The sequence below is a fragment of the Heteronotia binoei genome, chromosome 5 (assembly GCF_032191835.1).
Source record: "Heteronotia binoei isolate CCM8104 ecotype False Entrance Well chromosome 5, APGP_CSIRO_Hbin_v1, whole genome shotgun sequence".
In the NCBI taxonomy this organism is placed as follows: domain Eukaryota; kingdom Metazoa; phylum Chordata; class Lepidosauria; order Squamata; family Gekkonidae; genus Heteronotia; species Heteronotia binoei.
The window spans coordinates 149,991,551-149,997,417 of record NC_083227.1 but is presented as its reverse complement, the minus strand read 5'-3'; the positions used below and the strand labels follow the sequence as shown (position 1 = coordinate 149,997,417).

The window sequence follows — 5,867 nt, the reverse complement described above, 5'->3', positions numbered from 1 at the left end:
ACAATGGCACAGAAGCACAGACTACTTTTTAAAAGATGGGTGGGAGTTGTTTTGTACAGAAAACACAAGAGAAAAGAGTTTTGCTTCATTGGGCATGCCCTGTAAAGGCCACATGATACAAAACAATTTCTTTTAAGCAGAAGCAACACCAAGGTTCAGTACCTGGCCTTATCTAAGTCATCTCAGTCATTTGCAACAGGACCTCCTTGAAAGATCTTAATTTATGGGGAGAGAAAGATGGGACACACTGTCCTTTCAAGTAGAAAAGGGAAATGCTGTGTAAGGCTTTAATGGCTAAAACAGCATCTTTTGTTGTGTTTGAGAACCAATTTGTAACAAGTGCAGTTTGTAAAAGACATATGTATTATGGTCGTCCAGGTCTGTCCAAAACAGGAGTCTGCCTGTTGCATTCTAAGTCAGCTGTCATTTCATTTTTTTAAAACTTTTGAAAACTTTTATTGAAAAAAAGAAGAAGCATATTACAATATAAAAGGGGAGGGATGGTGGCTCAGTGGTAGAGCGTCTGCTTGATAAGCAGAAGGTCCCAGGTTCAATCCCCGGCATCTCCACTAAAAAAGGGTCCAGGCAAATAGGTGTGAAAAGCCTCAGCTTGAGACCCTGGAGAGCCACTGCCAGTCTGAGTAGATAATACTGACTTTGATTGACCAAGGGTCTGATTCAGTGTAAGGCAGCTTCATATGTTCATATATTAAATTAGCAAGTCAAAAAGAGAGAATAAAATTAATACAATATAATGCAAAAATGTGATATATATATATATATATATATATATATATATATATATATATATATATATATATATATATATATATATATAAATAAATAACATTAATTATCAACCATAAGAATAATAAAATAAAATAATAATAATAATAATAACATTTTTAAAGGGGGAGTAAGAAAAAGAGGGAAGGTGCAATTCCAATCATAAAACAAAACCAGAGGTATGTGCAGTATAAGAAAGCCAGAAAGGGCAATGCATTATAAGAGTAAAATATCAATAGGAGGTTAAAAGTTAAATAAGGACAGATTATGAGATATAAAGTCTATCAAAGGAAACCAAATGGTGACAAAAGAGTTATGAGCAGAATCAAGCTGGGAGAGTTATAGGCCTGCAGTTATTTTCTCCATTAGCAAATAGTCCCATATACAGCTGTCATTTCTGAATAATTTTGATTGAAAACATCATATAGAGTACTCTGCAGTACTCTGCCTGGATAGATATCAGTTGTAACAACACAACATAAAACAAACCTTCTCTGCTACATCTAAGTTTTGCCCGTTTCTTTTTTTCACTAGCCCTGCTTTCGTATCTTTACTAGGGCTTTAATTTAGACAGAGAGGGAAGGGGGCACGGTATAGTCTGATTTGGGCAGATCTCAGAAGCTAGGTAGGGTCAGTACTTGGAAGGGAGACCACCGAGAAAGCAATGGCCAATCACCTCTGCTACTCATTTGCCTCAAAAGCCCCTTGCTAGGGATACCATTAATTGGCTGCGACTTGAAGACACTTCACACACACAACCTAGATATTTAGCAGTGGAAGCTTTTCTTCGGAGACAAGAAGCAAAATAAATAAATAAATAGATTAACTTTCTTAAATTTCTGCATATCAGAGTGACGTCAAAGGTAATAAAAATCAGCCTAGTAATAAAAGCTTATCATCTTAATAATTGGTTGACTAACCAAAGCTAGTTTATTGGAGGAAGTTGAAGCAAACAAGACTTCATGAAGCCACACCGTGCAGAATGTGCTTTCTGACATTTGTTATTATTTTGACAGGAAGGCTTGTTAAGAAAAGTTACAACAAACTGCAAGACATTTGCTTCTTCAGGACGTCATTAAAACAATTCAAAAGAGAAACATGCTAGGGACATGCTGGATACAAGATACAAGCAGCCCCTGTGACCCAGGCAGTTTCCAGGACAATCTTCCGCTGCAGGATTAATTTACTGAAATAGATGAATTTGTCCTGACATTCGTCTGCATATAATAATATAAGCTTCTGCATAAACATTACTTAGCATGGGAAGTGATGTCCCTGTTTGTGATGGGGTTTTTTTTTAAATTGTGTGTGTGTGTGTGAGAGAGAGAGAGAGAGAAGTGAATCCAGTACCACAGGTCCTGCTCAATTACAAAATTAAAATGCATGTTTTTAGAATTTTCCCCCTCAAGACACTGCTGCTTCATGGTGGGGGAGCAATTAAGGTTTATGTTGCCCAGGCAACATAGCAAGTGAGATTTAAATACTGCATGTCCTCCTCTGGGAAGATCTACACTTTAAAATACAGTTTCACATGTAAATCTTACAGAATAATTTCCATTTCCATGAATGCTTTTCCCTGTCTTGAATATGGCCACACATCAGTCATGGAGGACAACTAGTGTTGCCAACAGGCCTGGAGGAAAATATTCTGTTCCTTTAATGGAGGCTTAACGGTTTGTTATTTACCAGGGGTTGTTATTTACCTCTATGAAAAACTTCAGTTGCCAATCCACACTTTAAGCCTTTATTAAAGGGTCAGGGCATTTTCTCCAGTCCTATTGAGAATGCTAAGGACAGTGCATGCAGTCCTATAGAGTGCAACCACAAGAATAGGATTTCAAGTTGCTGCCCATGCTCTTTATCTCAAACGTAATTTCTGCTCAGGCTGACAGCAAGGCAGAGCAAGTTGCCAGCTATTCTAGGTTTGATCTCTGGCATTTCCAGGCCTCAGCTTGAATCCCTGGCATCTCTGTTAAAGTGAGCAATCAGTAGTAGAGTGTTATGTATTGGAACTGGAGTTTGGCCTTAGGGCCAGCAGTGGCTTGGCTGAGCTGGAGACCCTAAAACAATAGCCACCTGGATTCAGGAAGGAGGCCCATCAGGGATCATTAGGCCAGCTATTAACCTATAGTTGTGTGTAATGGGAGGATGGTAATGGGTTTTTGGGTAGGGAGGTTTGCGTGCATATAAGCAGGGCCCTTGGTCCTGCCAGACAGTTCTGTTCCATCTCACTATGCTGAATCACTGAATAAAGAGCTGAACTCACTATCTCTTGGGCGTCTTCATGCTTTGAACCCAGTACATGTGCTTTACATGAACAAAACCCTGCGTTAATCCCAGGCATTGCCAGTTTTCAAAAATCCAGGTAGAGCTTGGAAAAATTTAAGGCTGGGAGACTCACAGTCCATGGACTGTATTTGGTTTACAATTTGTCTTCCTTCTGTGGCCTGAACAGCAGCCTGGCATGCAGAACTTTAGCTAGTTGATTTTTTTCCCCCTCACGGTGTAACTCTATGCAAGGAAGAACCTCACCTACTAAAATTTCTGTGTGTCATGTTGAACAAAATCTGAGTCCAATAAAGTACAACGCAATTTTCTAGGGCATAAGCTTTCAAGAATCAAAGCCCACAAACAGAATGAAGATCCACCAGTTCTTATATCCAGATCAGAAGGTGGGAGGGGTGTTACAAAGAAGGGCCAGTTGAAGTTAGGATGCAGAGGTACAACAATTAAGAGTGAGGATATATGCATAGAGATAGGAGAAGCAGAACATTTGCACCTACAGCAAAATAATTTGTGTCATATTGCCACTGCCAGATCCGCCTTTTACCATCTTCGGCGAATACGGCAGTTAGTCCCCTACATTGAGTGCAGTGACTTAGCAATGGTGATCTATGCCTCGGTCACCTCGAGAATAGATTACTTTAACGTCCTCTACATGGGGCTGCCCTTGACTCAGACTCGGAGGTTGTAACTGGTGCAGAACGCTGCAGCCAGGCTACTAATGGGGCTCCCTCAGCAGGAGCACATTCAGCCTTTGCTGAGGGTACTGCACTGGCTGCCTGTTGCATACTGAATCCATTTCAAAGTGCTGGTATTAACCTTCAGAGACCTACATAGCCTAGGATGTATCTATCTGCAAGACTGCCTTGCCCTACATGTTCTCCAGAGAGCACTTTGATCAAGTTCCCAAAACCTTTTGGTTGTCCCTGGGCTAAAAGAGGCTAGGCTAAATTCCGTCAGAACCAGAGCCTTCTCAGTGGCAGCCCCAATAATCTGGAACACCCTCCCAGAAGCCATCAGGGCCCTGCGGGACTTATCACAGTTCCGCAGGGTCTGCAAGACTGAATTGTTCCAGATGGCATATGACATCTAAATGTGAAAGGGCTGCCACCTCACCTGGACCTATCTTGTATGAGTACCAACTGCCTAGGATTTGACGGCTTTGGAGAGAGGAAGATACTGCCTATAATAGATGTAGTAGCATCATTGTGATTTTATTTGACTGTTTTATTGTTTTAATACTGTTTCCTAATGTTGCCTCTGTTTATTTTATGTTGTTAGCCACCTTGAGTCTTTGCAGAATGGGTGAAATATAAATCTAACATAATAAATAAATAAATAATACTAAAGGCACAGGATAAAAACCAATATAAAAGGGAAAAGGTGGCAGTGTTTACTGGGCTACACGAGACAAAAATCTACCTCAGATGTCTGCACATACATTTATCTACTGGAAAGCAGACCTAAGAATCTGTTTAAAACCAGCTGTTATGATGGAAGACCTTTTTAACCTAGTTGAGGACTAAAACCAGCAGCTTTGAACTGTACATCTATAAATGCTATTACCAATCCCTTTAAACCATCCATTCCCCGTGTTTTTGCTTAAAAATAAAAAATAAAACAGGTCTATATATGTTAAAGCTGCATTATCCCACACTTTTTTTGCATAGGAGCAGGGCTGTACTGTAACAATATGGTTCAGAAAGAAGCTTGAGGTAAAGGGTTAGACTGTACAGTACACTGCTGTGTACAGTTCATATAGCTGTGTACAGTTCGTAGTAACGTATAGCTCTCCCGCTACACTATCAATTGCTGTAAGAAGATTCCCACTATGTAATTTCAAACATATCATGATCTTCATATCATTGTAACATAGGTAATGTATTATGCCTTGCTTCACCTCTGGTTGGTTGGAGATTTCTTCAAGTCTCGTTCGACGGCACTGCCCATTGGATATCCCACCTTGTTGACTGTACTGATTTATTCTGTGTAATCCACATCGAGTCCGAGCAAGAAACCATAAACAAATAAATAAAATCAAAATAAATCACATGTCCTTAGCCCCTGCAAAACTCCACATACCTTCTGAAAGCTAACAGTGGAGCGCTCATAGTCAGTATTCAGAGCCTCTGCAGCTCGCATCTGCTCATGATTTTAATTGAAATAAATATGTAGCTGTTAAAGCCGCTCAGGAGCCATGTGGGCATGCAGGGAGGGTAGAAACGCAAGAGGCGGGCTCTAGGCGAGCAATTTTAGTTGCTTAAGGTCCCCCACAGAGTGTGAAATCAGGGTCAGAGGAAATTAAAAAGCAAGAGCTATATGTGCTGGCACAAGGGGTTTCTTCCACCTTCTTTCAATGGGACAATGATTGCCCGCCAAGAGAAATCTGCTGGAACTGAGGTACCTAATTGGTCATCTCTGGAGCTGACTAATAACGAGCTTTCTCCTGACTGCTGGCAAGGATAGAGTGAGAGCTGTCATGTAGCATGTATGCAGGCAACAGGCTGGAACAGGTTATTACATTATGCTCTTCGAGCAGAAATAGAAGGTGAGACGATGAAATAGCAGCCAGGCTAATGTCTTCCTCTTATATAAAAAGGTGTGCTTGCAGGTACAACATGCCGTTTAAGTAAAAGCAATGTAATAGGAATTGGTTGGTGTGCAGAATATTAACATTTGCTGCCCCTCCTCCAGTTTAGCAATCACAGCGCTAAATTCTGCATGTTATCCTTAGACAAGCTGGACTTCTTTGTAAATTAAATAGGAAGGATTTAGTGCCTGCTTGCTTAATACACTAA

At 40.5% G+C, this 5,867-nt stretch overlaps 1 non-coding gene across 1 annotated transcript; it reads left to right on the top strand.

Moving 5' to 3' along the window:
• Nucleotides 1-494: 494 nt before the first annotated feature.
• TRNAI-GAU (transfer RNA isoleucine (anticodon GAU)) lies at nucleotides 495-569 on the top strand. The gene has a single exon. It is a non-coding gene; the product is annotated as a tRNA-Ile (tRNA).
• Nucleotides 570-5,867: the final 5,298 nt, after the last annotated feature.